The sequence below is a fragment of the Trachinotus anak genome, unplaced genomic scaffold, assembly GCF_046630095.1.
Source record: "Trachinotus anak isolate AG129_WGS33_773 ecotype Australia unplaced genomic scaffold, CSIRO_AGI_Tana_v1 ptg000002l, whole genome shotgun sequence".
In the NCBI taxonomy this organism is placed as follows: Eukaryota; Metazoa; Chordata; class Actinopteri; order Carangiformes; family Carangidae; genus Trachinotus; species Trachinotus anak.
In genome coordinates, this window is record NW_027273853.1 from 6,255,895 (window position 1) to 6,271,851 (window position 15,957).

At 41.7% G+C, this 15,957-nt stretch overlaps 1 protein-coding gene across 1 annotated transcript in view; it reads left to right on the forward strand.

Annotated features, from left to right (window-relative positions):
- The first annotated feature begins 481 nt into the window (after positions 1 to 481).
- The window catches only part of lingo1a (leucine rich repeat and Ig domain containing 1a), a 132,949-nt gene continuing 117,473 nt past the window's right edge, over positions 482 to 15,957 (forward strand). The window contains exon 1 of the mRNA XM_071492784.1: positions 482 to 821. The gene's annotated coding sequence lies outside the window, so the exon portion shown is untranslated. The remainder of the gene's footprint in view (positions 822 to 15,957) is intronic.

Genomic DNA, 15,957 nt, shown 5'->3' on the forward strand with positions numbered 1-15,957 from the left:
ATCTGCTCAGGGCATCAACCTGCTCCGTCTCTCATCTTTCTCAGCCATCTCCCTGACTTGTTTACCTGCTCAGCTTTTGTGCACTAAGCAAGGTGCATTACTCAGCGTGCGGATACACACACAGATCAGATTGTAACGGGTTGCGCGGTTTCTGCTTTCATCCCTGCATTTAGCTGCTCGACATCACCCGCAGTCTTTTCCAGATGAAGATATGGTAAAAAAAAAATAAAAAATAAAAAAATAATTTCATTAGCTCCCACTGTCACGTTTGTGTAGATCATACTGCAGCTCAGATTGAGGGAGAGGTAAGGAGGGATTGGAGAGAGAGACCCCCCCCCAATCTCTCATCACATACTGTGGCTCCTCCCTCCACCTTGCCCTTCTCCAGATCCCCCTCCCTTCCGGCTCTCTTTCTCTCTGTCTCCATCCCTCCTCCGCTCTCCCTCAATCTCTCAGCCTAGGTGAGACTAACAGAGGATACACCCTCACTCTGTGTGTGAGTGTGCGTGTGTGTGCGTATCATATGTGTGTGGCTTCCTGTGTGAAGCGCATGTGTCAGTGTGTGTACACGCGTGGCTTCGCAGCTGACGGGAAGGACTCATGAAGTGCTCTGGACTTGGATATCAGATCCTTCTCCTTATGCATATTTATCACATTTTTTAACAACACTCCAAAATCCTCCCATTAAAGAATCTCATTTTCCTCCTCTCGGGGCAGTATCTCGATGGAATCTTCAATCCTTTCCCCAGTATCTTGGATTTAATGAGCAGCCTCCCTGGAATGAAGCAAGCAATTTCTGGATTCCCTTCGTTACAGCTCTGGTAAGGATATCTCTCTCCTGTCTCCTTCTCCCTCTCCCACTCTCTTTCTGTATATCCATCTCCTTTTCTTGCACTTCCTGCCTGATTTACTTCTCATAACATATTGACAGGTGCAAGCAGTACACATTATGGGATAGGGGAGCAGTTAAATGAAGCAGAGCAAGCTATTTAGGACATGGAGAGAGGGAGAAAATGAGGATGGGCTGGCTGGGGAGCATGAGAGAGAGTGTAGGGAAAGGAAGCAGGGAACAGAAATGTGTGCCGACACCAGCAGTGTTGCTCATGCTGTCAGAGGCTGGAGGGAAAATGCTCCACTTCGTACTTGCTATTGATCTGCTGTTATTTTCAGCTCACGTCCCTTAGAGACAGCTTTGCATGGTTTACCTGACAGTGATAGTATGAATTTTATTTGTTTATTTATTTTTTGGTCATAATTTCTGATGTGTGGGTGGGCAGATTTTCTAACGTGCATATGTGGGTTCACATGCGTGTCCTGCCTTCTGTTGACAACACGGGGGGAGAGCATGAGCGATGTGTGACTTTGTGCAGAATGTGTGTGCGATTTTGTGGGTGCGATACAAGAAGGTGGTACCTCGGATGCTTTCCTGCATACCTGCACATGTTGTGATAGAGACACCCTTGGCTTCAGAGGAGGAGTTGGAGGGGGGGGGTGGGGGGTGATTACCTGATTTCCTGTTGGGGCCTTTTGGCACCAGCCTGACCTGAAAACAGATCATCAGACACTGATTTGAAATGTCTGATTCGCAGATTATAGGAATGTGTGTGGAGGAAGTCATTTGTTTTATATTTTGTTTATTTATTATGTTTTTTATATTTAGGAATAAATAATGCTAATCACATATTGATGAAGATGCTGTGTTTATTTCACTTTTTTTTTCCACGTTGTCAGTTGGAGGCACGAGGCAAAGTTGGTGCTGCTATTTTGGTCCACTGTGCATGCTGAATGAGCTTCTTTCCTTTTATCTTTACTGCTGTCTTGTTATTAATTCTCTGTTCATCTCTCTCTCTTGTCTCTATGAACTCTACAGGGAGAGGAGTAAAGAGAGGTTGTTAGAGGGGAGAGAGTGGGAGATGTTGGAATACAAGAGAGAGAGAGAAGGGGAAGCTGGTAATGAAAGCATTGAAGAGAATAGGAGAGAGATTGCAAGTGGAAGGTGAAGTGGGAACAGAGCAAAGGAGGGAGCGTATAGCAATGAAAGATTGACAGGAAGCCAGAGACAAGAGGACAAAAGAGACAGAGAGAGAGAGAGAGAGAGTGCACACTAACAAGCCTCAGAAAGGGCTTTTAGGCAAGCAAACCTCTACTGAGGCTCATGCTTTTGGTATGGGGTCAGTTTACAGCACACATCCACGCTCGCCAAAGGAAAACATATGATAGATCGGCCCGGGCCTGCATCTCACACATGCCTGGCTGCATTTCCTGTAAAGGACATCAATATCACATTTCCCATTTCAGAGTAGAAACCTGGATAACACCGGAGGATGGAAAAATAATGAAAGATAAATCACATTACCTTACCTTGGGTAGACCTTCTGCTCATGTTTCATTTACAATTCCTTTCCAGCACTTAGGTAAAGTTGACTGATACTGTTGCATATTGAAATACTGGTGCAGCCACAATGGCTGGTGTTTTCACTGGTTGTATTGCAGAGATTAGTCATATTGACAAAGGTAATGACATGTTACTTTGAAAGATGTGCAGGCAGATTCACTCAGATGTGCTGTACGTACTGAATGGTTTTGTCTCATTAGTGTCTCACATCTAGTCAGTGTTATCAGTTTAAACAGCCAAGATGAAAAGTGTAGATGCAGTATCTGTTTGGATTTAAGGGTTTTAAAATAAACAACATTGATCTGACTTTACTTAGAGAAGCTTTTATGAAGGTTTTAGTGCAGATCAAGACTGAATCAGGAAGGTAGCTCAGGATACTCCACTATCAAAGTCAGAGCTGATGCATCCTATTTTGAACCAAAGGTATTCTATTTTGTAATTGTTCAATGATGCCTCTCTCGTTCCCTCTCCATGTCCCTCAGTGCGCACACACACACACACACACACACACAAACACACACAGGATATGACATAATGCGAGTGAGTAATTTTTACCCTGCTCGGCTTCAGTAAAAGCTTGTCACGCTGTGGCTGATTTGCATCCAGGAGTGACTCACAGTGTCCATGAATGCTCCTCCGCCCACAGCCAGGAAACACTGATACTGCCCATCACCAAATGAGAAGTTAACAACTCATTTTTCCTCAACTTCCAGGGCAATTATTCTCAAGGCTGTTACAGCGAATAATGGTTATTACCGATGTGGTTTCATGATTCACCATGATGCATGAAATGAAGTTGGCAAATTTGTTACAGCAATTTTCAGCTAATGGTGTCCATAGTGGTGGACTCACACTGTGAAGTTATATGGATGTGAGCTCCTCATCCCAGTGTTCTCTGTGGCTAGACACAATTGAAGAATGTGAAGAATCTTATTTTGACCACTGATTCACTAGTCATCTTCCTTTTATGACACTTTATAACCATGGTGTCCTCCCTAATTCAAAACTCTCACCATTATAGGGGAACAGCTCTGGATAATGGCTATCCCCAACCTAAAGTGAATAAAAACCCTGCAGAAGCATTAGGCAAAGATTAGCTAATCGCCACTAATGAGCCCAAAATCTAGATGAATCTACCTTTTTTTTTACAACTCCCAGCTAATAATCCTTAGATACAGGGGCGAGGAGGAGTAGGATTTTGTGATTGAATTAATATCTTTATTTTAAAATTTAAAAACTTTTTTGCAACTACAGCTCCTCTCTTTCTAACATAAGGTCAATGTTAGACGCTTCTCGAAGATAAACAGAGAGAGACAGAGTCGTGGAAAATAATGAGCAGTTTGTGTCAGGGTTGGGTTGAAGTTTAATATGATATAATTATCTATAATAATAATTATTTATAATTATTTATAGTATAGATCTTGTTGCTTCCAAACCTGGACATACAGTCTAGTAACATTACAGTTTCTGGATTCTGGTAATGTGCACCATGAGAACACAGCACTAGCACTGGGTTTGCTTTAATGCATAGTTCAGCTTAAATCTGTGAGTCGAGCATCTCTGAGCATATGACACATTTTCATACATTATTTAATGTACAAACATGATGCCATCAAAACAAGACTCAGCAGTGAGCCAGTTGTGTGCTGGCTCTTTATGGAGAAAATGATCTGAGGCATTCATTCACAGTAAATCCTACTGTCAACAGCCGGTAGGAAGAGAGAACAGGGCAAGGCATATTTTGACCAATAATGAAGGGCCAAGCGGAGAACCCTGAGGAACTCAGCAGCGCCGGTCTTATTTGTGTAGCTCTATGCAAATAGAGCAGAAGAATAAAAAACCTCACATTATAAAGATCTGTGATCAAAACACACAGAAGAGAGTTTCTTTCACTGAAGTAAAACAAAAGACTGAATACTTCGTTGAACAGCTCTTTCATTTACCTTTATTGCAGCTGGTTTTGTTTTTTCTTTTTCAAAACTGGTTGATGTTTAAATAAAATGTAAAATGAGTGTAATTATAATTTTCTTCACCAGTAGCTGTCTAAGACTAATAAGATCCATCCATCCATTTGTTAAATACAAAATATAAGCACTCTTCCACATAGCAGGAATTTTATTTTGGAAAGACAAGTCAGTAGTTTAATCATTAAATCTGCCACAAATTTGAACATGTATTCTCTTTTGTTGAAACAGCACCCTTCTCCACAGCCATACATTCACATGCACTCACATGTGGGATTTGTCGAATACAACTGTAGTCTGCAGAAGAGTTGGGGGTTAAGAGCATTACTCAGCAGTTGTTCGTGAAGGATGAGAGAGCAATATTTGTTCACTTCCCCTGCCTAGTTTTTGCAAGCCGGCGGAGCAAATCTAAATGGTATAATTTGGAAACTGTATAAATAATTCAGGAATGGCTTTTATCTTCTGTAGCTGGATGCATTACTAGGCCAACACAATAGAGATTCTTATATGTTACAGTCTCAGGAAAGGATTCACCCTTCTCTGACCTTGTGTGCCTTCTGTTGTTCTACAAAATCATATGAAATGCCTCCGCCGTTGCCCTACTTTTCCTTCGAGATGCATTGCTTCTATGGAGAATTCAAGTGCAAATCAGATGTTACTCAGACATTTTTTGTTCTTCTTTGTGATGAAATAGAACAAATGATGATGGATCTGTATTAATTTGCTCATCTGTTCCTTCATACCACTGAAATAAACAAGCCTACTAGTAGATGGCTTGTTTGGATATCCATGTGACATGCAGAATCTCTGACGCCACTGATGAGATTTGAGGGAACGTGAATGGTTTTGCCACTGCACTGCACCATTTTCAGGATTACAATGAGTGGCCCAAGAGGAGTGCTACAGTTACAAGATTACATATTTGTGACCGATGGGCCAGGACGGGTCCTACTTTATTTATGAAGGAAGATGTATTTGATGTTGTCACTGATTTTGTGAAAAAAATCCACTAATTCAAGTTGTCATCCACCCTGAGATCCTTTTTTGTGGCGCCATGTTTGCAGGTAGTCTCCTGTCTCTCGAGCCTGAAACCTAAGGGCCTGTCTCACATTGAACATGTGATTTACACACCCAGCTCAGCCTGGGAAATGATTTTTAACACGGCCCTGAGAGCACAATGCACTGCAGCTTATGTATAGAGATGCGCTGCAAGTAGCACAGACAATAACTGAAGTGTTTCAAGGTGACACAAAAAAAGTGATGAACCTGTAACAATCTTCATAACGTAAAAATCACAACGCACTGGACAGCAACTGAGTCTCAGCCGGGTTCATCACTTTTTGTGTCCCCTGGAAACACTTCCGTTGTTGTCTGTGCTACTTGCAGTACATTTCTGGATTTAGTTGCACTATGTGCATTTGCAGTGCATTTGTCTGTTTGGTTGTGTTGTGAGTACTAGCAGGGCATGTGTTGTTAAATTGAAGAGGATGTTTTTTGAATTTGCTTGTCTTTTGTCTATTTGAACTTGTTTTTTTTAAGATGCAGTGCGTTGAGCCCTCTGGGCCACTGTAGATTTTCTTCATGTTTATATCGTAGAACCGTTGATCGCGACAATGAGTTTCTCATTTCATAGTTGAAGTGATGTGGAAAACAACTATGCCACCGTTTCCCGCTCAAAATTAAAACAAGTGTGATAGGTTGTTGTTGCCAGGTCCTCACTCTTGTCCATTGGAGGACATTTACATAAAATGTAATCTCCTAACTTTGTCCCATCCCGCCACTAGGCACCTTTTAAGTCTGCTGAATTGTAGTGGGACGCGTGAATGAATGGTATCCTGTTCGTTGAGTTCACAGGTGGGGACAGGGCATGTTTTCTATTGCCATAATCACTAGAAAACATCTGATGCCCAATCCATCATTACTCCAGAGAGGAGCACAGGCACTAATGGGAACAAGGCACTACCCATCTCTGTGAATCAGCTGCTTACAAGACAGGAAAAGTTGATTGAGCGGCATGCTATACTAAATCAGGTTTGGACGCACATGCACTACCTTTGACTGTGACTATAACACAATGATTAGGTCTAATCTAGTTATGAATAATCACATTTAATCTCTCCTTAATGAAGCCTGGGCTCTGTTTAAAAATACCCTGCTTCCTTTAATTACAACAACACAACATGATGCGGGTGTTACAGCAGAGAGCATTTCTTGAAAAGGCACTTTGATGCTTGTGAATAATACATGGCTATACTTCCGGTACTGTATTTACACCTGGAAAATGTAGGTACATCATCTGGTACATCACTGCTTGCATCCATTGGAATCATGCTGCGAAAGGGAAGCATCAGCTTTCTTCCCTCTGCGCCGCACAGCCGAATACAGTTTCTGACACGAAACCACCGCCAAGTGAAACTCCTCCAAACAGAGACAGAGGAGGGGGGGGCACGCACGCATCAAGTGAGACACACCTGACACGGAGCTCTGCTTGGAATTATATATTTTCCGTCTGGTCTCAAAGAGGTAGCCTTACTGTGTTGCATCACCTTTCAGTCGCAATTTACAAGGTCTATGGCGTTTCATCCCGCCTATTAGTTTTGTTGAAATTGTTTTTGCCAGTGCCTCACTGACAGCCAAATGAAAGGACAAACAATACTTCTGGGTTGAAGCTTTGATTGCTGGCACACGTAGAGAGCTGCCTACCGAGAGTGAGGGGGAGGTCAGATGGGAGAAGTCCCAAATACGCGTCCAGATGTTTCTGGGTCTGTTTTTTTTTTTTTTTTTTTTTTTTGGAAGAAGTGAAGCGAGTGAAGAGATTGTGTGGGGGGGGGGTTTAGCTGCTAGTATTCAAAATGTAAAGCTGTTGTATTCCAATATTAACAGAAGTGCAGCTTGATATTTATGGTAAATCCGTATTTTCCTCTGGCTGCCTGAAAACAGCAAACTGCAACCAACAAACGTTTAACTGTGCTGTGATGCTCAGCCCAGCCCGCCATCCTCTGCATTAGTGAAGCATGGGACAAAATGTCTCAGGCCTCTTCTTGCACAATCTTTGAGGTACATGTGAGCGTCCGAGATTTTCACACCTATTAAGTGGCACCATGTGTTACTTGGTCCAGTATCAATATATGGTTCAGGATCTTTGTCAGAGTCTTCACAGGCTGTCTATTTGAAACAGTCTGTGGGCCTTAATATGAGAGGAAAACTGAGACCATCTGTATGCAGGGTCCATGTGCACACAGCCTTTGAAAATGTTCAATGTCACTGACTCAGCATGGTGATGACTTACAAGCGGTCATTTATTTAAATATTGCCTTCTTGGCTGGTTGACATTACTTTTTAATCTTGAAATTGCTCCTACCCCCTCCATCCACGCACACACACACACAGACACACACACTCACAGTTGGAGGTAAATTAAAAATAATGATACATTTAGTTGAGCCCTCTCTCTTGGCCCTCAGTGTGCGTGTTACTCTGATGCCCTGGAACACACACACTCCTCACAGATCCTGCTTTGTGACGAATATTTCAAAAGCTGTAACACTCACAGCTTGCTTGGAAACATGCGGGAAGAAAAAAGATATAATTAAACCATGAAAATAGTATTTATTTAGATTAATTTCAGGCTCAAAAGAGCTAGTCTATTACATAAGCACAGCTGGGCGAGAGGTGTCTCTTCCACAAACATCGTTCCTGGATCATTTCCCAGCCCTGACTGTACTGAAGTCTCCGCTGTGATCAGCGTCAGTAGAGAGTGAAAACACAGGCTAAAGCAAAGGCTGCCAATATCTCTAATTATCATGGATGATGCACCCAGGGCTCTATTTTTGGATAAAAGCAGCATCTGTGAAATATTGTCAATACATATTTTACTTTATTTTCTCATCTCATAATACATGCAACCTATCCACAAATGTAATATATGTATTGTATTATCTATGTGTTCAATTTCCACATACCATATACATACAAGTACATATAAAGAAAAACATATATGGAAAAATGACATATGAAACCTGTTAGGAATTGAAACAGTTTCATATATTGATACGTATGTCTAGCTGATACAATTATGTATTTTTATGTATGTATGCTAGTATTGTAGACATACATTGAATAGATACATATCCATCCCAAAGCCTGTCAATATATGTTGATATTATGTACAGTGGGGTGCGTAGACATGCCTAAAATGAATGAGAAATGAATAAGAAAAATATATGTAAGCGTTTAAAATCTTTATATGTATGTTTTAATAAACTTGCATACCCCATAAAAATGTATATGTTTATATTTATTTTTGAATATATGTAAATATACGAAGTTTGCTATTGGTATCTCATATATTTATATCTGTATATGTGATAATAACACATTCCCTCATAGGTTACATGTATGACAACTTCATTCTTGGTATAGGGACATAGATGTCATATATTACATTTCTGTACGGGATGGCAAAAGGATCATGTAGCAAAGTTTGTAGGTGTGCAGTGAGATGTAGAAGAGTACAACCAGCAGTCAGGCTAAGGAGGGCCTGACGAATCGATGTGGTTAATTTTTAAAAGGGTGCATAAGATTTTGATTGCCCAGTGTAACAGGGTGGATGTGTGTTTTCACTTTCATGGTCAAATGAGCATGTGTATTAGCTTGTTATCAAGCAGCTGAGTCGTTACTATGGCACTTACTGTGAGGAGAGAGAAAGAAAACAAGGCAGCTGACGAAGGAGGCCCGACCGTCATATACTCCAACCAGCAAAAGCATTTTTCAAAGGTTGTGTTTTGAAAATTGGCAAAGTTGCTAACAGGGCTGTGCTGATAGATTGAAAATGAATAGAGCATCCCTGAGTTCACTGAGACAGACACTGAGACACGCAGACATGGCCGATCCTGACAGTTTGAGAATTACTGAACAGTGCTGTTAAAAATGAAATGAAAAGTTGATATTAAGCAAAAATTCAAATGCGGCATATATAAAAAAGGTAATTGGAGTGATAGCTGGCCTTGATAAGTGTCACATGTGTGCATTTTAACAGGGTTCAGGGAGTCCAGGGTTTTATGTGATAGAAAATGCTTCTTACCTTGTCTTTTCCTCAGCAGGTGTCTGTCATCATTTCTGTCATACAGTTCTGGGGACTCATTAATTTTATCGTGTGTTCGCACAAAATGGGGCCTGAAAGAACTGTATGCCACACCGCACACATAGGTAGAGATTTATTTAAAGCAAACTTGACAGGAGAATATACACACCTGTACGGAAAGTGTGAGCCATGCATACGAACGTTGTGGCAACAGGGGAAATCAGCGACACAGATGGTGAGGTGGTGAATTGAATCCAGACTGTGGAAATGAAATGTGAGAGGCATCATTATACAAATAACACATTTAACTTTACTTCATATCACATGTTATTTTATCATGAACATTCCAACCAGCAGTGTTATTTGTGCTTGTGAGCCATTACTTTTCAATCATGAAAGATAAAAACCAAATCAAATACAATTTTAGTTTGTGTGTAAAATCGCAGCAGATGCACAGAGCGAGCTGGAGCCACACACACTCTGCCTTCTCCAGCCACCTCACCCAGCCCCACCCGGATTCACAATCAGCTGAGACAATGAGAGAAACACCTATATGTGGGATTTTGAAGATAAATACAGAGTTTGTTGCGTTTGTTTCAAAGCTATGAGAGCTAATTGACAGCAGAAATGACAGCTATGTGTCTGTCTGTAGCCCATAGAAGCTTAACACCAAGAGGTGAGCTTCAGTGTGTCCGAGCCTCTGCTGGTCGGTCCATACTGACACAGTGTGCAACAAAGCGTTCAAGGCGTCCCCCTCCGTGTCCAGTTTGTATCGTTAACAGCTGCTGCAGCCGTCACCCACTCAGACTTGGTCTTGTTTGCAGCACTTGCTTCCTTTTTCCACAAGAACAGCATGTAGATCAATATTCATGAGCAATTCGCATTGACCACTTATGGTTAATCCTGGGAGTGTTTTGAGGGTCATTTGGAAGTTTGTTGTGACTTACAAAGATCACATCTGATTACTGATTTTGTGTGTACGCCATTTTCAGCTTTTGTGCACATGTACACTTTTAGTATGGATCATTCGCACTGTTTTATGAATGAGGGCCCTGGTCAGTGCCGTCGGCCATTTCTACATTTTAAATTATTTTTTGCCTCTTTGTACTTGCCGGTCTCTTTCAGTAAAGCACTGCCCAGGTTTAAATAAATAAACAAAAAGTCCTTGCATGTAAATGCTAATGAGCACATCTAAGAGGGCACTTCTTCAAAGTGTCAAGGTAAAAGAACAGGGGCTTCGGGCTGGTGCCTTTCAGTTGATTCATCTGCTGAATCCTGCTGATCATACAGTTGAATGTATTACCATTATTATTCATGCGATCATGTTGGAGAATATATTGAATATACTATACATGTTGTGTGTTATATATTGCCTCTAGTGTCTTGACACATGCAGAGTGTCCTCAGAGGCTTGTAAGACTGATACATCGCTGTTCTATTGATTAAGGTAAGAGCAGATTATCAGCTTTTGTATGAATCTATGTATCCTCAGCATAAATACAAGAATATATCACACATACTTGATATGATGACATGAAAAGTCTCCAGATGCTGAGGTCACGAGGAAGTTGGCACCTAAGAGAAACCTGGATAAGATGTTGTCTCCTAACCTGGCCCTTTGTACCTCAGTTCTCCTAACATGTTGTGTGGTTGAGCATTAAATCCAACCAGGAACAGCTGTATATATTGTTGATTGTTGACCGTGATAGTGAAAATAATAATAGTAATACCCATAGGTGTAATGGTGTTATCGGTAACAGCAGTGGCAATGATAGCAGCACCAATTAATAATATTAATGAGTGTGTGTGTTGTGTCGGGTCTGGATCCTGCAGCTCCAGAGTCACAGACACCTGCAGAATGAGGACAGAGAGAGAGAGACAAAGGGGAGAAGCACAAAGTAGGAGAGAGAGAGAGAGAAAATACAACGTTAATGACATGTCATGGTGTGATTTAAATGCATGGGGAGAGAGAGAGAGAGAGAGGAAGAGAGAGAAAAGAAGTGCTCAGTGCATCATGGGAGTGCCCCCAGCAGTCTTGGCCTATAGCAGCATTACTATAGCAGCAAGTGATGGTTCAGCTTGAAGCTTCATCAAAGAGGAGAGTTTTAAAAACTGAGAGCTGGTTCCACAGGAGAAGAGCCTGATAGCTGAAGGCTCGGCCTCCCATCCTACTCTTAGAAATGGGCCTTAATTCTGAGAGCAGAGTGTTCTGTTGGGATAATAGGGCACTATGAGCTCTTAAAGACACAATGGTGCCTGACCATTAACGCCTTTGTACATGAGGAGGAGGATTTAATAGGGAGCCTGTGCAGAGCAGCGAACACAGGAGAAGTCTGATCTCATTTCCTATTTCTCATGCACTCATGCAAACAACTCATGACAAAGTTGTGAGTGAGCCCTTTTTTAAGAGGGGCTTCTGCTTCATTCATGAGCAGGTACAAAAAAAACGGCTTTGGAAGCGTCTCAGTCTTCTGAAGCGTCCGCACACTGACGCTCCACCCACGCAGGTGTTTTACCACTCACTGTGCCTGATTAGATCTGTGTTCAGGACTGTGTGGGTGGGTTAAGATGCACTTGCTCTACACCAACACCCACCCACCCACCCCCTCCTCCCCCCACTGTTGTTGCACCTGCCGGATCACAACAGCTTTTTCACCTTTATCAGAGTTATTAGCACATGGACTTTGTTGATGTTGTTTAATTTCACTTACAGCGCGGCTCAGCTTCACCCTGAGCAGAGGAATCATGGTGAAATAAAAACACCAGTGTCCAGCGTGCACAGCTTTGAACCTTTGCCCCTTTTCAGTCGGTCAGCCTTTAGCTCTGTGGCAGCCCCACTTATCCGTTTCTGTCTTTTTCAGCAATTTTGGCTTTAAAGGCCTGATACTCACGCCTCAGTGATGTTGCAGCACTATACATCAGATTTACCTTATTCACTTGATAATAATTTATCATTGCAGACATCCTTTGGGAGACAGGAGGAGACATTTTATGACAGAGAGTCTAGGCTAGACTGTCATATCTTCCTGTTTGGCTGAGATTTCACAACTGAGTTGCTTTCCTTTGCAGGAGGCTCTGGAGAGATTTGACTGATAGTTTATGCAGTCAGTAGTTGGTACTCACCAACCTAAAATTAGGCTATATGTATGCACTTTGTTGTCGGTGAGCAGCAACTAAAAGTAGGCCATTTCATCAACAGTCTTGTTTACATTCTGTGCATATATGTGTGCGTGCACTTGGCTGCCTGTAGCATTGAGAACAATTTGCTTTTATGTGAATGTTCAGGTAACGCACAGCTTTGTTTGTGCAGTACGCTGTGTGTGTGAGTGTGTGTGTGTGTGTGTGTGTGTCTGCTGTGTGCGCACCTTGAAAGCATGTGTGGCTGTGCATCCCGGCGCATGTTGGTAGCATGTGTTTGTGCATGAGTGTCATCACCACACCACCTGGGGACAGAGTGATCTGCATAGTATTACACTGACACAGCACACATCACCTGCTCCGGCAGGGAGGGAACGTGTGTCAGGAGATGAGAGAGAAGATTATGATGGAAGAGGTTCAGGCAGGAGGAGGCTCCACTCCCTGTACTGTAGCTGCAGTCTTCTGCTATAATGACCCTAAGTGGGCCAGGCTCAGGTGAGCTTTCCTCACTTAAGCCAAATTGGAAAAGACCCTTGGAGCAGCGAGCTAAGGTGCTCTGGTGAACTAGCTGTGATCTGTCTGTGAAGGGGTTAGAGGGAAGCGTTATTACAAGCTACCTCGTGGCTCAGGAAAGCATTATGGTTCTTATGAGAGTTTAAAAGAAATATGCAGGTGATAGGCTTTTAAAGGAAAAGGTAATCAGTCAGTGGAGTGTTTTGATTGTGATATTGTGTTGCTCATCAAGAAGAGCATGATACTTTACACTGGTAGTTTAAGGGACCTAATTCCCTCAGGGACAATCAACATTAGATTGAAGATGTATTCACCTGCAGTACTTTATAATGTGCTTCAGAAAGAAACATCCACCATATTGCTTAAATGGCACGCTGTGATTACACCTGTGGTCAAGCCCGGGCACGACACTGATGAAATAATGATCCACTAATGATAATGATTGCTTTTTAACATGACTGAGGCTACAGTTTAATTGAAGCTGATGAGATGGCTCCGTGCATTCCCACTGCGAGGATTCGACACTCCTAGATTCATCCCTTAAAGAATATATGAAAGAAACTATATTGAAAGCGAAGCCTCAGTTGAATTGATTTTGGTTAAACAACCCTATGGGCTTACAAAGTTGATGTAGAAGAATGGCCACAGCATATTGCTATTCTGCGAGGCTACCTGCTCAGCTCCCTAAACCAAAGCCGACATTTAATTTGCAACCAAAATGAGGTGAACTTTGTGTGAAGCGGGTCATTTTGCCGCTGTAATCGAAGTGCCCCCTCTTTGCTCTTAATCTGACTCGCGCTGTATGGGAGGACACAGCCGTGGGTTGGTGTGTGTGTGTGTGTGTGTGTGTGTGTGTGTGTGTGGGAAAGAGTGTGAGAGAGACAAAGTATAGGCCTTTATAATTTCAACACTGTTATGAAATATGCAGAACATATTCCACTTTTGGTTACTTTTGTCCAAAGTCTCTCACAGTAATGGAAGTGAATACTTCAAATAAGGTATCAATGGGAATCCAAGCCTTTAAAGACACACTGAAGCCACATTTGAGAGTGTCTTGCTTCAGTAATTCACACTGTATTTACAGTTCAAACACAGTGTTGTGGTGAGACATGATATTGTGTGCGACACCGTTGCAACAGGAGCAGACAGTGGACAAAACCCTGAAGGTGCAGACAGAGGAGGAGGGAGACAGAAAGGAAACGCAGTTTGTTGATTTAGCAGCTTGTGTCACTTTGAAAATGGTGAAGCTGCAGTGTTTATATGATTCAGGGTGGTGGATTTTACCTTTAAGTGAGTGGCGTGAAAATAGGTGCAATGTGGGGAAAAAAAAATGTTTCAGTGTGGATAATCGATCTTTCATGGCCTGCACTCTTACTCTCCCTGGCTTAGCTGCTTCTTCATTTTATTTGAAATGGCTTCTGTAGTTATCTACAAGAGTCTGTGGAAGTGATTATCTCAGATTCTTCAAATGGTTATGATATCATCTTCAAAACCAGCCATGTCACTCCAATAGTGTTTTCACTTTGCAGCCAGAAACTGGTTGGGAAACTGATTTCCAGAGATTCCTCCTAGGTATAATGTTTTTTTTTTGTTTTTTTTCGTTGTTGCCACTTCCTGCCAACTCCTGACTTCTTCTAGGCCCGGCTAATAAGTTCATCTTTGTCACACGCTTCCACTGAGTGCACTGTTTTTTTGTTTCATTGCTATTGCTCTATCATAAAGAATACACAGAAAAAAATACATAAAGCATGAGAGAAAAAAAAAACCTCAGCAAAAATGAAATATAAAATCCAAGGTGCACTGTAAAACATGATTTATTAAAACAATCCATGTAAAAGCACAACAGAGAATAACCTTAGGTCACATTTTTCCTTTGTACAGTGAAGACATGTTTTAACACAGAGAGTGATGGAATTCCTACAGAAAATGCTGCAGGTTGGTGACAGTGTTGTAGCTAAAACATCAGGTCATCTGTCTCCTAATCACAGCATACTGAACTCCTGGCGCATGTTTTTGCCTCTGAGCTACAAGCTGATTGTTTTTTGTTTTTTTTTTTGTTCTCCAAAGAAACATAATATGTAACTGATCTGTTTATGAAATTGATCCATACGTCTGAAACCTTTTGATCTGTGCGATGTCCGGCTATAAATAGAATGAGATTATCACTGGAGTAAGGAGGAAAGACACATGTGTGCTTTATACGCTGTCATTTTCCTGGATGTAATATACCTCCATCTGGACTTCCTGACAAGATAGAGAGCTAGCCACACACACACACACACACACCTCTTTATATTTACAGCTGTACTTTGAACATATTTCAAGCCTTGACACACTGCTGGCGCTTTACGTGCTTTAGCTTTAATTAAAGGAAGTGGTATGAGTATTGATATTACATGAACTGATACTACTTTTTAGTATCAGTTCTAGCATCTGTAGCACTGATACCAAAAATACTGGATCCATCTCATGTCAGACCCTGGTCTGGACACACTGGGACACGTTTCTTTTGTGCGTACGCTCTCAAGCTTCTCTGTTGCCGCCGCACAGCGTTCACCTTGTTAGTTCAGAGATTTCACACAATACACATTTGTTATTGACAATTAAAGCCTGTTTTGTGTCTTAACGCGTCTGTGATTGAATTCATTAACATTATTGTAAAATGAAATGCCTGCTGTTTGGCAAATTATCTAGTTTTAATTAAAACTACATTCAGAAGTAGCCAATCAGTGATGCATTCATTACCTCATAAAAACATGAACATCACACAAGCATTGGCATCTGTAATGATATTGGTGATCCTGGCCCTGGTGTTGCTTGATATCAGATGTGAGCCAAATGTTGTTGTGCTGCCCACCCCTGAT